We start from the raw sequence: 18,907 nt of genomic DNA on the forward strand, positions 1-18,907 counted from the left end.
TAATCATGTAAATATCAATCTCAATTAATATATATAAACATGGAAAAGTTCGGGTCACTACACCAGGACCCAAGTCCCACTATAAAAGGACATGCAATTCGACGATCATATTACACCATCTTCAATCTTCCTTCTGTAAACATATATATATATATATATATATATATATATATATATATATATATATATATATATATATATATATATATATATATATATATTTATGATTATAAATTTAATTTTAATTTAAGTTTAATAATAATAAGGTTATTATAGCGAATGTTTTAAGGTTTTGTAAGTTGAAGCTCTGTCCGTGTAACACTACGCGATTAATACTCATTGTAAGTTATGTTCAACATTTTTAAATTAATGTCTCGTAGCTAAGTTATTATTATGATTATATATATATATATATATATATATATATATATATATATATATATATATATATATATTTATGATTATAAATTTAATTTTAATTTAAGTTTAATAATAATAAGGTTATTATAGCGAATGTTTTAAGGTTTTGTAAGTTGAAGCTCTGTCCGTGTAACACTACGCGATTAATACTCATTGTAAGTTATGTTCAACATTTTTAAATTAATGTCTCGTAGCTAAGTTATTATTATGCTTATTTAAGCCGAAGTAATCGTGATGTTGGACTAAATATTAAGACGGGTTATTGGGCTTTGGACCATAATTGGGGTTTGGACAAAAGACTGACACTTGTGAAAATTGGACTATGGGCTATTAATGGGCTTTATATTTGTTTAACTGAATGATAGTTCGTTAATTTAATGTAGAGATTTACAATTTGACGTATCTAAAAATAACCACATATACTCGATCGGATACGATGGGCGGGATATTTATAAGTACTAATAATTGTTCATTTGACCGGACACGGGGATGGATTAATAGTCAATGGACTCATTAAAACAGGGGTGGATTATATACAAGGAAAATTGGTGTAATTGTTAATAAAGTATTAAAACCTTGGATTGCACACAGTCGATAACCTGGTGTAATCATTAACAATGTATTAAAACTTTATTATAGTTTAAGTTCCCAATTAGTTGGAATATTTGACTTTGGGTATAAGGGTAATTTGACCAGGACAGTCGCATTTTATATTTATGACCGATGGACTATTATGGACAAAAACCAGATAGATGTATCAAATAATCCAGGACAAAGGACAATTAACCCATGGTAATAAATTAAAATCAACACGTCAAACATCATGATTACGGAAGTTTAAATAAGCATAATTCCTTTATTTTATATCTCATCGCACTTTTATTTATCGTCATTTATTTATCGTACTTTAAATTATCGCACTTTTATTTATCGTCATTTACTTTACATTAAGTTATATTTATTTTTAATATTTTGCATTAGGACTTAAAATCGACAAACCGGTCATTAAACGGTAAAACCTCCTTTTTATAATAATAATAATAATACTACTTATATATATTTATACAAATATAGTGTTTAAAAATATAGCGTTAAACTCAGCAGATCCCTGTGGAACGAACCGGACTTACTAAAAACTATACTACTCTACGATTAGGTACACTGTCTATAAGTGTTGTAGCAAGGTTTAGGTATATCCATTCAATAAATAAATAAATAACTTGTGTAAAATTGTATCATATTTAATAATATTTCGCAGTAAAATATAATCTATTTTGTACTACCCCTCGCACACATCACACTACTACTCCGAAATTCGGAATACTTCCTATCCATTTCTTCTCGAAACACACCTATTTGCTCCGCCACGACTGCCGCAACTCTAGTGTTAAACTCATCATCGCTCGCCTCGATCCCGTTTCTCATCGTCATTCTAAAGAATGCAAAACGATTAGTCCATGACCGTAATAAAACCACACGCACAACACCGCCCCATCTTGCTCAACACTCGTCGTACATCACTTGTAGACATGATTTGCACCCGTATTAAGGTTTTCAAGTCCTTAGTATGCACGTACTTCGTACCAACTCATTAGTACAACGACCATCTTGCTCGATGATATGACCAAAATAAACAAAAATTCTACGCGATAAAAACACACGCAAGAAGTAATATCATAACACATGTCACAATCTTAGTTATTTCACCTACACGCTAAGGCACTAACCACGTCCCCGTCCGACCCGTTCACCTACAAGTCCCGCAACAAATAAGCACACACAAAAGTCTAAGTCTAGGCACCTATCTCAAGTCGCCTAAATCCCTTAGACCATGCTCTGATACCACTTGTAATGACCCAACCCGTCGATTACCGGCCCATAATTTTTTTTTCCTTTTTAATATACATTAAATATCACTTTAGGCCCCCTTACATAATTTCCAAAACGTATTTGTTATCAAAGTAAGTTCAACGAACTTGAAAACATACAACAATAATTTAAACTCCTTAATACAATAATACGTTAGTTAAATCGTAAATCGAGCATGGTGATTGGGACAACGCTACCCAATCCTAAATCGAGTCCAAAAGCAAGATCTTCTAATGCAACATAGACAAGATCTCTAATCCCGACGCTTACCCGAGCCGCCATCATGCGAACCTATAAAAATATCAACAACGAGAGGGTAAGCTAACAATTAGTGAGTGAAAGTTTACTACATCCATACATATGCATAAAATGGACACGCCACAAAATAATAATCAAATAGCACATACCGGAGTATCCAAGCATAAGGCAAGCTATTCTAAGCATACCGTACGATCGCTATACAACAAGCTAATAATATCAACAAGGTAAGTACACCACAACGATAAGTACAACGCCAATAAGCTACACCTGGAGGGTTAGCTGCATCACAACAGTACGTCAATATATATAATAACAAAGCAAAAACCGCCCAAGGTTAATCCCTTAACCCAATACCAATGAAGATTGGCCGAACTACACGAGACTTAGTAAATCTACACCACACGAGACTACCATCTTCATTACCACCACAACATCGAGGTTGGCCAAAACTACACGAACCTTAGTGAATCCGCACCACACGAGACCACTACCTCAATAAGATGACCGAAACTACACACGTCATCGTGAATCAGCATCCACACGTGATTCACTTCCCAAATCAAAAACCACATCTTCGGGGTTACTCAATCGCAACTCAAATACCAATCCCACGCCATCAGGATTATACACACCCACATCACAAGCCCATGTGATAACGTACACACGAAGTGTGCACCTCGCCAAAGGTGGTCAACCAAAACGCACAACCGTGCCCATTGGACCTATACACAAGTCCATCAAATCTACCTACATGTGAAGTGTGCTCTATAGCCGAGAATCATTTCACTCGACCCGCACCCATCCTATACATACATATGCACATAGTATAATAACACCCACCTTGAAGTCTTGATGGATTTCAAACCAAAATCCGCAATTGCCAATGGAATGTACCTATCCCATTTATCACATAATCATCAATACAAACTCATTTTGACTCTCGACCCGCCCAAATGAACAACAAGTGCAAATCACACCCTTTTGCACTTTAACGCTACTCGAAAGTCCAAAACTAACGAGACTAGTTCCCGCGTTCCCGAAATACCCAAAGACACCACATTTAGCCATAAAACACACACTAGTTCGCATATTTGCCCAAAACCCATTTTGACCCTTAAAAAGTCAACATCTCACCATTTTCTAGTTTTGACTTTAAAACGCCATTAACTCAAATTCATACTTTAACTTAACTCATTTTAATTTTATAAACTTACTCAATCGACAATCGGACCGAAATCACCAACAAACCCTAATTTTGACTCTATTCAAAATTAGTCAACCAAATGTACACAAATGGTTTCCACTACTTCAATAATCACTAATACTAGTGATTATTCACTCTTTGCAAGTCTCACATGTTTAAACTTGCAAACCAAACCCAAAACCCGCCATCATCACTTATAAACTCGAATCTTGGTGTTAAACTTCCATTAACAACTAATGGGGTTTCATTATGAATCACAATAAAAAACCCCTAAATATGAACATGAATCTTAAGAACGAATTTCGGATAGAAAACTTACCACTAGTATCAAATTGTAGCTAAGAACGAGGAGAACAACGTTTGTTCTTGCTCCAAAGATCGAATCCCGCTTCCTCTTCCTTGATTTACACATAGAATGAATTGGGGTTTTGAAGGAAATGAGAGAAAATGGACAAGAAAAAGGAAAAGAAAATAAGAAAATGAAATGAATGGACCAGATTTTGGGATATAATCTGTCCAATACGCGAAAAGACCAAAATGCCCTCACTTCCCCTGAAACAACCCAACCTGTATTTCATACGATAAATTTTTTTTTTTTTTTTGTAATGATACACATCCAATAAAATATGTAAACCAATCCACGAGTTCCATTTAAACGTTCAACAATTTAAATGTTTACAAAAGACACGAAGGCCATTAATTAAGTTCAATACAAGTTTGACCCACTACAACGATAGTTTATAATCCAAACGACCCCTTGAGCATGGTTTGAGACTAAACTACCCAAAACGTTAGGCCAACTTTCAAACTTCAACAAAACATCATCAAAGGCCACCTAGTGCCCGATAACCCCTTTGCCCTTATCCGTACGTGCAACTAAAAAGATAAACAACGAGAGGGGTAAGCTAATGCTTAGTGAATGCAATAATTATACATGTTCATATATAACCTACTTACTTGCAATCACTTACACAATACCGCATACAAGCTAGGTATTCGACAAACATGCAAACATCATGCATAAACTACTATCCACAATCCACAAGGAGCTAGCAACCGACAATAGCATATAGTTCATAATTTAATATGCTAATTACACAATCACACAACCATGGTTAACCAATAGCAAAAAGGAATGGTACTCAAAATTCCCATCGGTGTTCATAACAACCGTTAGTGCACAACACATATATCACCAACCCTTGGACAACACATATTCGTTCATAAGGTCATTAGTGTACAACACATATAACACCAATTTGGACAACACATATCCATTTAATAAACCGTTAGCATACAACACATATATTTCTAAATTAGACAACACATATCCGTTCATAAATCGTTAGTGTACAACACATATATCACCAACTAGGACAACACATATCCTTACGTACAAATAAGCACATCATATACGTACAAGTATACTTATTCCACTCACCTTGACACAAGGATGATAATTATGCGCGTCCGAACTTCAAGGCAATGTACCTAATTCATTAAGTGAACATTCAATACACCAACTAGTGGAATTAACCGCATTACACTTACTTGAGCATTTAATGACCCAATTGGCATTAAATGACTCAACCACACCAATACCGCCCTTAAATGGCCAAGACCCGACTTTAACCTCTAAAGCTAGTGCATTAAAGTCTACTAACCTCAATTAACACAAACTTAGGGTAATTTATACCCATTTCGCCCAAACTAGGTCAACTAGCCCATTTTGGATCCATTTAACACTTTCACTACCAAACTTGTCAAACATGACACTATTTACCATTTCAACAACATTTTAACAAGTGTTTAATGCTTGACAATACCATTAACACTTACAAACTCCATTTCATTGAACCAAACCCTAGATTATGGTTATTAGGGTTCCATAACAACAACATAACCCAATTTCACCCATTTTACCCCCAAATGGGTCGTACAAGTCTCTAGTAACCAAACCCTAGTCATTAATCAATTAAAACTCAAAACTTAGAGTTAGAACTTACCGAGACTATAAACGCGTAGCTAGAGATACAAGGAACAACTTTAAATCTTGCTCCAAGGTTTGATTCACAATTCTCCAACTCCAAATCTCACTTTTAATACAAATGGGTTTTAAGTTTTGGGAGAGAAATTGGGAAGAAAAGAGAAAAGAAATTACATTAAATGAATAAGTGGTTGTGATTAAATGCTCAAATCTGATCTACACGCGAAAAGACCAAATTACCCCTAAAACCCTTTTAAATAGAGTAAACATTGGAGTCAGAAAAGCAGAGATGCCGCGGCGCGGCGCTATATGTCGCGGCACGACATTACGAAGGAAAAACAACCTCTCTTAACCCACATTCTGATCTGGATTTGCTTTATATGCCGCGGCGCGGCCCAGTTTGTCGCGGCGCGGCATTGGCCGTCACCTGGACACTTCGCAAACCTTAAACAAAATTTGATTTTATTTAATTCGTACACTTAAATCCCGCCTCCTACATTCGCCTAACCTTCAATAATAGTCTCATAAGACTTAACGCTATCAAGGCCCATGCATAAACTTGTATGCGCACACATTATCAAGTATATATATATATATATATATATATATATATATATATATATATATATATATATATATATATATATATATATATATATATATATATATACACACATATATCTATACAATTACGCATAAACTAGTGAGTTTCAAACGTATAAATGATTAAGTATGTACCTTTCGATACGTACGGGAAAAACGGGATGTTACAACTCTCCCCCACTTGAATCGGAGCGCGTCCTCACGATCCAAGCCGCATGACAAGCCGGAAGATAAACCAAAACAAACTCTTCGAATTCCCATGTAAACTCGGAACCCCTTCGATGTCGCCATTGCACCTTGAAAGTTCTAACTTCCTTGTTCTGCAACATCTTAAACTTCTCATCAAGGATTGCAACCGGTTCTTCCGCATACTCTAGCTTGTTATTCAACGTAATTTCATCTAAAGGCACCCAAGTCGAGTCATCCGCAAGACACTTACGAAGATGGGAAACATGAAATGTGTTATAAATTCCCGCAAGTTCTTCGGGTAACTCTAGTCGATAAGCAACCTCACCAACACGTGCCAAAACCTTGAAAGGACCAATAAACCGAGGAGCTAACTTTCCTCGTTTCCGAAACCAGATAACACCCTTCCATGGAGAAACTTTAAGCATCACCATATCACCTTCTTGAAACTCTATCGTTCTCCTACCTTTATCGGCATAAGACTTTTGTCTATCTTGCGCCGCTTTAAGTCCAGCCCGAATCATCTCAATTTTACTATTCGTCTCCAAAACCAAATCGGAACTCCCGATTTCCTTTTGTCCCACTTCACCCCAACAAATCGGAGTTCGACACCTACGCCCATAGAGCATCTCATAAGGTGGCATTCCAATACTAGTGTGGTAACTATTGTTGTATGAGAATTCCACCAAGGGTAAGTGCTCATCCCAACTTCCACCAAAATCAATAATACACACCCTTAACATATCCTCTAACGTTTGGTTCGTACGCTCGGTTTGACCGTCCGTTTGAGGATGATTCGCCGTGCTCAATTTCAATTGAGTACCCATATCTTCATGAAACTTGTTCCAAAAGCGGGACGTAAAACAAGTATCTCGATCTGAAACAATAGATATAGGAACCCCATGTCTCGATATCACCTCCTTGATAAACCACTTGGATAAAGTCTCTGATGATATCGTTTCCTGAATGGGAAGAAACAAAGCACTTTTCGTCAATCGATCAACTATCACCCAAATCGTATCATATTGGGTTCTTGCCGTCTTTGGTAATTTGGTAATAAAGTCCATGGTAATGTGCTCCCATTTCCATTTCGGGACTTCCAAGGGTTGTAACTTACCGTACAGCTTTTGGTGTTCGGTTTTAACTTGCAAACATGTGACGCATTGTTCAACATACTTAACCACATCACGTTTCATACCGGGCCACCAATAATCTTTCTTCAAGTCATAGTACATCTTTGTTGCACCCGGATGAATGGAATACTTTGACTTATGTGCTTCATCTAGTAGCACTTGTCGGTTACCACCCATCTTAGGTACCCACACTCTTCCTTGAAACGACAACAAACCCCGCGAGCCCATAGTAATGAACTCCGTTTGCCCCACAATCCGCTCTTCATGCTTGTTGTGAACATACGCTTCTATTTGAATCTCACCAAGCTTTACAAGGAAATCGTTAGTAATAATCATGCGTAACGATCCTACTTGTATCGCCGGATGTTGACTCTTTCGACTCAACGCATCCGCGACCACGTTCGCCTTTCCCGGATGGTAAAGTATCTCACAATCATAATCCTTTACCACATCCATCCACCTACATTGACGATAATTCAAATCTCGTTGAGTAAAGAGATGTTTCAAACTCTTATGGTCCGAATAAATCGTACACTTGACACCATACAAGTAGTGGCACCAAATTTTTAACGCATGAACCACCGCCGCCAATTCAAGATCATGAGTCGGATATCTCGTTTCGTGTTCCTTTAATTGTCGAGAGGCGTAAGCAATGACTTTACCTCTCTGCATTAGAACACACCCGAGCCCATTTAAAGAAGCATCACAATAAACCGTCATGTATTCTACCCCTTCCGGCAACACTAACATCGGGGCCTGACACAATTTCTCTTTTAACAGTTGAAAAGCGATTTCTTGCTCGTTCTCCCAATTGAATCTTACGTTCTTCCTTGTCAATTTAGTCAAAGGAGAAGCAATCTTAGAAAAGTCTTGGATGAACCGACGATAATAACCGGCCAATCCGAGAAAGCTTCGGATTTTCGTAGGCGTAATCGGTTGTCCCCAACTCTTCACCGTTTCTATCTTCCCCGGGTCTACTTGAATTCCTTCTTGATTCAAAATATGGCCAAGGAATTGAACTTCCCTTAGCCAAAATTCACATTTGGAGAACTTGGCATACAACTTCTCCTTCCGCAATGTCTTCAACACTTCACGCAAATGGTGCTCATGTTCCTTCATACTCTTAGAATAAACAAGTATGTCGTCGATGAACACAATTACCGACTTGTCCAACATAGGTTGTCACACTCGGTTCATAAGATCCATGAATGCCGCCGGTGCATTCGTAAGACCAAAAGGCATAACTACAAATTCAAAATGCCCGTAACGCATTCGAAAAGCCGTTTTCTCTATGTCTTCCTCACGGACCCGCACTTGATGATAGCCTGAAAGGACCCGTTCATATACAATATAAACGATTCACAATAGTTGATTTCATCGCGAGATATTTGACCTCTATATGATACATTTTACAAACATTGCATTCGTTTTTAAAAGACAAACTTTCTTTACAACGAAAGTTGACGGCATGCACACCATTTCATAATACATCCAACTATAATTGGCTTAATAATAATCTTGATGAACTCAATGACTCGAATGCAATGTCTTTCAAAATATGCCATGAATGACTCCAAGTAATATCCTTAAAATGAGCTAATGCACAGCAGAAGATTTCTTTAATACCTGAGAATAAACATGCTTTAAAGTGTCAACCAAAAGGTTGGTGAGTTCATAGGTTTATCATAACAATCATTTCAATATATTAATAGACCACAAGATTTCCGTTTATAAATATATGTACACTCGCAAGTGTATAAAAGTATTCTATAAGTTGTAGGCACCCGGTAACAAGCCTTAACGTTCATGTTTTACCCTCTGAAGTACACCAGAACAGGTGTGTTTAAAATAACCTCAAAGTACTAAAGCATCCCATAGTCAGGATGGGGTTTGTCAGGCCCAATAGATCTATCTTTAGGATTCGCGCCTACCGTACATAGACAGGTAGTTTAATGTTACCAAGCTAAGGGTATATTTCTGGTTTAAACCCACGTAGAATTAGTTTTAGTACTTGTGCCTATTTCGTAAAACATTTATAAAAACAGCACATGTATTCTCAGTCCCAAAAATATATATAAAAGGAAGCAAATGAAACTCACCATACTGTATTTCGTAGTAAAAATACATATAACGTTATTTAACAAGTGCAAGGTTGGCCTCGGATTCACGAACGTATCAATATTGAGATTCAATATTGCAGGAAAGTACGTAGACGCAACGGAGATGATAAACACTAGATTGACCTCACGAGCATACCATGAACCATACCCATCACCTCCATAGCTATAACCCATAATTTCCTTAGCTTCGACTCATTCAAAAAAACTATTTTGAAATCACTCGGATAGCACTCCATCGTAATATTTTATGTATACTAATAATATCTTGAAATAATACAGAGCAAATATATATATATATATATATATATATATATATATATATATATATATATACATACATAAATCGATTGAGAGAGTTTAGAGAAATATATTTTCAAGTTTCTATGAAATAATGAAACCTATTGAATTCTATTTATAATAGATTTTTGAATTATTAAAGTGAAGTATTAAAGTATGAATTATTAAAGTGAATTATTAAAGTATGAATTATTAAAGTGAATTATTAAAGTATGAATTATTAAAGTGAATTATTAAAGTATGAATTATTAAAGTAAATTATTAAAGTATGAATTATTAAAGTGAATTATTAAAGTTAAAGTAAAGTAAAAGTAAAATAAAGGTAAAGTTAAAGTATAGTAAAAGTATAAAAACTATGTATGTATAATATGCGTATAAATATATATAATATTAATTTAAATCGTTATATATATTTAATGAAATAAAATATAAATATCGTTATATTTATTATACTGGTTAAGTAACGAGTTGTCAAAAGTGATTCTAAATATTTATAAAAGTTATATACGTTTTAATAATAAAGTTCTTTTTAAACTGAAAACGTCTTTGTACGTTTGAAAATAGATTAATAGAATATTATGGAAACCAATTCTCCACTAACTTTTGTCTAACTTTCGTAAATGACACTTTTTTTTATTTATAAATAGCTTTACAAATTATTCTGAATATCGTTAAGAGGAATAGATTTTCTCAAATCATAGTGGACCTCTCAACAGAGACTTGTAATCATAATTCAATGTTTCTGATAATTCAATCATTTAATATATATTTTTTTATTTCGTCGAAAATCATATTGAAACAAATACGTTCATGTAAAGTATTATACGTTTAATACTTTATTAATATTCTCAAGTTATAATATATATACATATACATATACATATCTATTTATATATAACGGTTCGTGAATCGTCGGAATTTGGTCGAGGTTATAATGAATGTATGAACACAGTTTAAAATTCTTGAGATTTAACTTAACAAACTTTGCTTATCGTGTCGGAATAATATAAAGATTAAAGTTTAAATTTGGTCAGAAATTTTCGGGTCGTCACAGTACCTACCCGTTAAAGAAATTTCGTCCCCGAAATTTGATAGAGGTCGTCATGACTAACAATGAGAATGTTATTATAACGATTATAGAGTTTTATCATGTTCAAGAAGCATGGATAAAATAATTCGATTACTCGAAGCGTGTGAGTGAATTATCGTAAATGAATGAAATAAGATAATAGTGATTCGTCGTATCTTTTGACGTCATCAAGATTGATCTCCGAAAAGAAAATCTTTGTAATCTATATTGGATTTGATTATTCGGCGATTAAGGAAATTATGTTCCTCTTCGAATTAATGCGATAATCCATTTTGATTTCTCTGTCGGATATTTCACTATAAATCCACCTCCTTTGTTTTCTTACAACTCACACCTTCTCAACTCATATTTTAAAGTATTTGTCAATATGCCTCATCCAGTGCTGATTCTTGATATACTCCTCACTTTCATATCTGTCGCTCTTCTTTTTCATCTGCCTCCGGAAGAATCTATTTACTTCTACTATACTCTTGGTTTTATAGTATTTTTAGTTCTCCCGTGTCTTTATATTGCTATATGCATTGATATATACGGTTTGTGATTTCTGGGTTGTTGGGTTTTATATCTTCCCTTATATTTCAAAGTCCTTGCTTCTTCTATAATCATTGTCATCCACAGTTAATGCTCTCTTCTATTTGCTATGATTTATACTCCCATTTCTAGTTCGGAGCTTTGTCCTTTCGTTTCTTCTTCTTGCGATTAAGCACCGCTTGTAATGGTCCAGAATTCGCAGATATAAATTTTGGAATGAACATTGTTAATGTTCTAGGAAGGAAATTGTAATGGTACGATCTTGACTTGTCAAATTACCAGAATACCTCGGAAAAGGCCGAATCATCAAGAAATATTTTCTTGATATTTAGAGATCAAAGAGAATACAAGAGTCGTGTAACATAGCACATGATGACGTTATGATTTGTGAATCATCATGTTCCATTTAGAAACTCAGCATGAATTACTGTAATATAATCACGTTGATCAAGTGTCATTATATTATACTAACTCATGCTTCAGCTCCCAACACTTCTTCAAGAATATTCCTATTTTAAACTCGAATGTTTCAGAATTTAGAAACTAAAATAGTTTCTTTTATGATATAATACAGATAGCGCGAAGAGGTAAATGATTTCAGATAAGAATAATTATAAAAATATCTTCAGAAGTATGGATGATATTTATAATGAAAGATACGATGATATCTTAGAATGTCTAATATCAGAGGATGATGAAGGATATTGTCCGAGGGGGTTTAGAGTCAGGAGCAAGGTATTCGTTAATGACTTCAGCAAGTACTGAATCATTTGGATTCTTTGAAGGCAGGTTCAGCCTTTGTGATTTGTCCACAGCCTCCTTCATACTTTGCTCAATCCGTTTTCCAGTTCCAAAGCTTCTCTTTTTCTGAGCTTTGCCAATATACTATCCTTTATCATCCAACTTTTTACTGTTAAGGTCGTTTACAGTTTTTGCTGCTTCATCAGCATTTTTCAAAATTTTGAGAACTGGTTCGCAGTTTAGGGTGTTTTTCAGAAATTTCTCATTCAAAGAATGTAAGTCTTGGAGGTAGACGTTGTGTGTATATGCAATTGTTGATGTAGACATGCTGCGAGGTTTCAAAATACTGATTGCTGATTCTCAATAATTGGTATGGCAATTCTTGTTATAAGGTACGAATGAGTATATGATAGGGTTTCGATAATTATAATGATTTTTTTTTTGAAAGTCAAAGATCAGTGAAGTTGTTGGTAAGTTTATTGCTAATGTGGTGAATATAAACGATTCCCCGGTAACGTTGGCGAAAGGGCAACGTATCTATCAAGGTTATAATAAGATTGTTTTGATTGAGAAGTCGAAGTTGACTTGCTGGAGCTGTGACAAAACTGTCTATTTTGAAACGGAATTTAAAAGTTATTTTAGCTAGTAAATGCCAAAGGGTCTAACTCGGATACGTGTCAAACTATGACTTGGGTTTTGAGAGTTTTTCAGGTGTATAACTGTGGGTAACATGTGGTTGGATCATCATCTCGATTGTTCCTTAGTTGAAGTGTCTTCAGGAATTTCGAAGGGTTTGAGCACATATTGTAATCGTTAATACATATGATGTTCTAACACAGTTTTGAAGTCAAAGTATAGCTTTGAAAGATATAGGAATCTAAGAGTGATGATACTGGTTATATTTCGAATTGAATTATGCGATTTCAAAATCAGAATATGTAATTGAATTTGAATGAGTATGATTGTTTTGATTTATATGAAAGAATGGATATTGTTGTGAAAGTAGGGAGTATAGTTGATGATTGCTGAATCAGTTTCGAAAAATGTAATATATTAATTGTGAATTTATATATCTCTCGGGTATTACCTACCCGTTAAAAAAAATTCACAATTAATATTTTGTACAAAAGAAGTTTATTACAGTCTTTATGAAAATATATGTGTATATTTTCTTTAGATGTAATATAGATTTAATGAGTTAATATTAAATTAAACTCATTTGTTTTATGGTTGGAACTAGAATTGAGTAATCCCTAAAACTTTATAAATTGCATAAGTATTTCTTCAATAATATTGAAATTATGAATCATTACTTTGTTATTTGTTGGTTTTCGTGAAATTCTTGTGAACTTCGCAAGGTAAGAATGATGTTATTTGAAAAGTTTCGAGTACATTGATGATGAAAGTGTAAAATCAAACATATATTCGAATAATACACTTGATTTATTATGAATTGGAATTTTATTGAATTGAGACAGAGATTGTAATTAACGATGGTTAAGTTGCGGACGAAGGACGTACATCATTGCATATTTGTAATATGAATTAACTGAGTAGTTAAGATTCACACATAATAGCTTAGTACGGGAAGATTTATTATGGTTTAAAAATTTATACATATAAAATATACATATAAATCTTTCGATTGGAAATGAGTTAATACTTCATAACTCGTTGATACAATATATTTGTTGTTGATTCGTAATGATGTCCACAATGATTCTTGAACTGACAGAGTTTGTGATGTTACAGGTGCTGTTGATTCTGACGATACTGACGGCACTGACTGTGTTGATGATGCTACGGTCCTGTTGATGCTGTTGGTAAAACAATTCTAGCTTGTAAATCGTACACCATTTTCGATCAAAGTTTCTACTCTACCATCTCCGTTCACTCATCCGATTTACAGTCAGAATTAAATAATCTCTAAGATTTTGGAGATTACATAACTGCCGCAGAGATATCTCTTCAATGAAGTTTATGAATTAATACTTCATCATTTGTTGTTGTTGATATTCCTGGATATTTACAGGGCGTATGACGTTGATGTTTGAGATACAGATTGTGATGTTGCAGTGTGGGATGTGGATGTTATTATTGGTGGTGGTGATGGTAGTATTGGTGTTGCCGATGGTGGTACTGTTTATGCTGCTGGTGCTGCTGCTGGTGTTTGTAACCTTTGCACCATATTCTCCAAAGCCACTACCCGAGCGCGAAGCTCGTTGACTTCTTCTATTACACCGGGGTGATTGTCGGTTCGGAGGAGCGGATAAATAAAATCTAGAATTTGGTGTAGTATGTAATCGTGACGAGATACTCTAGAAATAAGAGAGAAAATGGTGTTTCGGATAGGTTCGCTGATAAGTGCTTCAGGTTCTTCGCCAAGAGGGCAATGTGGTGGATGGAAGGGATCACCTTCTTCTTGTCTCCAATGATTAAGGAGGCTACGAACCCATCCCCAATTCTTCCAGAATAGATGATGACTAATTGGTTGATCCATTCCGGTCACACTGCTTTCGGAACTTGAGTGGGATTCCATTTTGGAATCTGAGGGACTTAAACTAATGACGAATTCCATTTCGTACGATTGAATAAAGAATTTTTCGATATGAAATGATTTTCCGGCTATCGGGTGGTATTCTAATTATATAGAGCAAAAGGTTTCGTAGATTACGGAGGAATTTAGGGAATATGTCATGCAAAGTTTACAGTAACAGATACGCTAAGATATGAATTAGCAGATACGCTAAGATATGAATTTTGTCTATACACTATTCATGCAATCAATGCAATAAGATGTGTCTAGACTAAGAATGATAAACAGGTAATTTCCGACAAAAATGATGAGCAAAACTTTTGACATGCAGACACGGTCGAAGTCCAGACTCACTAATGCATCCTAACACTATCAGTTAGACACACTAATGCAGACCTGGTTCGCTAGGACCACCACTCTGATACCAACTGAAAGTTGGGGACGCATCCCACTCAGTGCCTGCTCAGCTAACCGCCTGTGACCACTGAGCGTACCTCAGACACTAATTTTACGGCCCGCCTCTCGGCAGTACAGCCAACCCTAATAGGGACCGCGAGGAGTAAGAGCCAATGCTTCGTCACAGGTAACACTGTGAGAACCCCCTCTACGATTAACCCGCTAATAAACGGCATTAAACCAGCTCTGATACCACCTGTGACAACAGTGGGGACGCATCCCACTCCGTGCCTTCCCAGCTAACCGCCTGGTGACCACTGAGCGTACCTCAGACACTGATTTTACGGCCTGCCCCTCGGCAATGTACAGCCAACCCTAATAGGGACCGCGAGGAGTAAGAGCCAATGCTTCGTCACAGGTAACACTGTGAGAACCCCCTCTACGATTAACCCGCTAATAAACGGCATTAAACCAGCTCTGATACCAACTGAAAGGACCCGTTCATATACATTATAAACGATTCACAATAGTTGATTTCATCGTGAGGTATTTGACCTCTTTATGATACATTTTACAAACATTGCATTCGTTTTTAAAAGACAAACTTTCTTTACAACGAAAGTTGACGGCATGCACACCATTTCATAATACATCCAACTATAATTGGCTTAATAATAATAATCTTGATGAACTCAATGACTCGAATGCAATGTCTTTCAAAATATGCCATGAATGACTCCAAGTAATATCCTTAAAATGAGCTAATGCACAGCGGAAGATTTCTTTCATACCTGAGAATAAACATGCTTTAAAGTGTCAACCAAAAGGTTGGTGAGTTCATAGGTTTATCATAACAATCATTTCAATATATTAATAGACCACAAGATTTCCGTTTATAAATATATGTACACTCGCAAGTGTATAAAAGTATTCTATAAGTTGTAGGCACCCGGTAACAAGCCTTAACGTTCATGTTTTATCCTCTGAAGTACACCAGAACAAGTGTGTTTAAAATAACCTCGAAGTACTAAAGCATCCCAAAGTCAGGATGGGGTTTGTCAGGCCCAATAGATCTATCTTTAGGATTCGCGCCTACCGTACATAGACAGGTAGTTTAATGTTACCAAGCTAAGGGTATATTTCTGGTTTAAACCCACGTAGAATTAGTTTTAGTACTTGTGCCTATTTCGTAAAACATTTATAAAAACAGCGCATGTATTCTCAGTCCCAAAAATATATATAAAAGGAAGCAAATGAAACTCACCATACTGTATTTCGTAGTAAAAATACATATAACGTCATTTAACAAGTGCAAGGTTGGCCTCGGATTCACGAACGTATCAATATTGAGATTCAATATTGCAGGAAAGTACGTAGACACAACGGAGATGATAAACACTAGATTGACCTCACGAGCATACCCATGAACCATACCCATCACCTCCGGCTATAACCCATAATTTCCTTAGCTTCGACTCATTCAAAAAAACTATTTTGAAATCACTCGGATAGCACTCCGTCGTAATATTTTATGTATACTAATAATATCTTGAAATAATACAGAGCAAATATATATATATATATATATATATATATATATATATATATATATATATATATATATATATATATATATATATATATATATATATATATATAAATCGATTGAGAGAGTTTAGAGAAATATATTTTCGAGTTTCTATGAAATAATGAAACCTATTGAATTCTATTTATAATAGATTTTTGAATTATTAAAGTGAATTATTAAAATATGAATTATTAAAGTGAATTATTAAAGTATGAATTATTAAAGTGAATTATTAAAGTATGAATTATTAAAGTGAATTATTAAAGTGAATTATAAAAGTATGAATTATTAAAGTGAATTATTAAAGTTAAAGTAAAGTAAAAGTAAAGTAAATGTAAAGTTAAAGTATAGTAAAACTATAAAAACTATGTATGTATAATATGCGTATAAATATATATAATATTAATTTAAATCGTTATATATATTTAATGAAATAAAATATAAATATCATTATATTTATTATACTGGTTAAGTAATGAGTTGTCAAAAGTGATTCTAAATATTTATAAAAGTTATATACGTTTTAATAATTAAGTTATTTTTAAACTGAAAACATCTTTGTACGTTTGAAAATAGATTAATAGAATATTATGGAAACCAATTCTCCACTAATTTTTGTCTAACTTTCGTAAATGACACTTTTTGTTTTTATTTATAAATAGCTTTACAAATTATTCTGAATATCGTTAAGAGGAATACATTTTCTAAAATCATAGTGGACCTCTCAACAAAGACTTGTAATCATAATTCAATGTTTCTGATAATTCAATCATTTAATATATATTTTTTTTATTTCGTCGAAAATCATATTGAAACAAATACGTTCGTGTAAAGTAATATACGTTTAATACTTTAATAATATTCTCAAGTTATAATATATATACATATACATATCTATTTATATATAACAGTTCGTGAATCGTCGAAATTTGGTCGAGGTTATAATGAATGTATGAACACAGTTTAAAATTCTTGAGATTTAACTTAATAAACTTTGCTTATCGTGTAGGAATAATATAAAGATTAAAGTTTAAATTTGGTCAGAAATTTTCGGGTCGTCACATAGCCGGACCGTAAGTCAATCTTAGAAAAATACATTGCACCTTGGAGTTGGTCAAACAAATCGTCAATCCGAGGTAATGGATAACGATTCTTGATCGTCACTTTATTCAACTCCCTATAATCGATGCACATCCGCATACTTCCATCTTTCTTTTTCACAAACAAAACCGGAGCACCCCATGGTGAGGAGCTCGGTCGAATGAAACCCTTCTCAAGCAACTCTTGGGTTTGATTTAACAACTCTTGCATTTCCGTCGGCGTTAAACGATAAGGAGTTTTAGCAATAGGAGTAGCTCCCGGAACTAACTCAATGTGAAATTCTACTTGTCTTTCTGCCGGAACACCCGGTAACTCATCCGGAAAAACATCTTCGAACTCACTAACCACCGGAATTTCACGTATAGGTGGTGGCTCGTCACGAGTATCAACAACATGGGCAAGGAAAGCTAAGCCACCACTAACAAGAGAACGACGTCCCTGTGCAAAAGTGCATATCGGCACAAGTCTCCTACGCTAATCACCGTGAATAATTAACTCTTCCCCACTTGGGGTCTTCACTCGAATAGATTTTTCGTGGCATGCGGTATCAGCTCTATTTCGATCGAGCCAATCCATACCCACAACGATATCAAAATCACCCAAAGCCATAGGAATGAGATCAATTTTAAAGTTTTCGGCACCAAACACAACATCACAATTTTTACATACGTTAACCACTAGCACCGTATTGCCGTCCGCTATTTCGACTTCTACCAGACGACTTAACTTAGCTAATAGCTTATTAAGTTTAGGTACAAATCGAGGTGACACAAAAGACAAATTTGCACCACTATCAAATAGAATCCTTGCCGGATTAGAGTTAACCATGAAAGTACCTGAGACA

Source organism: Rutidosis leptorrhynchoides, chromosome 7 (genome assembly GCF_046630445.1).
Source record: "Rutidosis leptorrhynchoides isolate AG116_Rl617_1_P2 chromosome 7, CSIRO_AGI_Rlap_v1, whole genome shotgun sequence".
Lineage (NCBI taxonomy): Eukaryota > Viridiplantae > Streptophyta > Magnoliopsida > Asterales > Asteraceae > Rutidosis > Rutidosis leptorrhynchoides.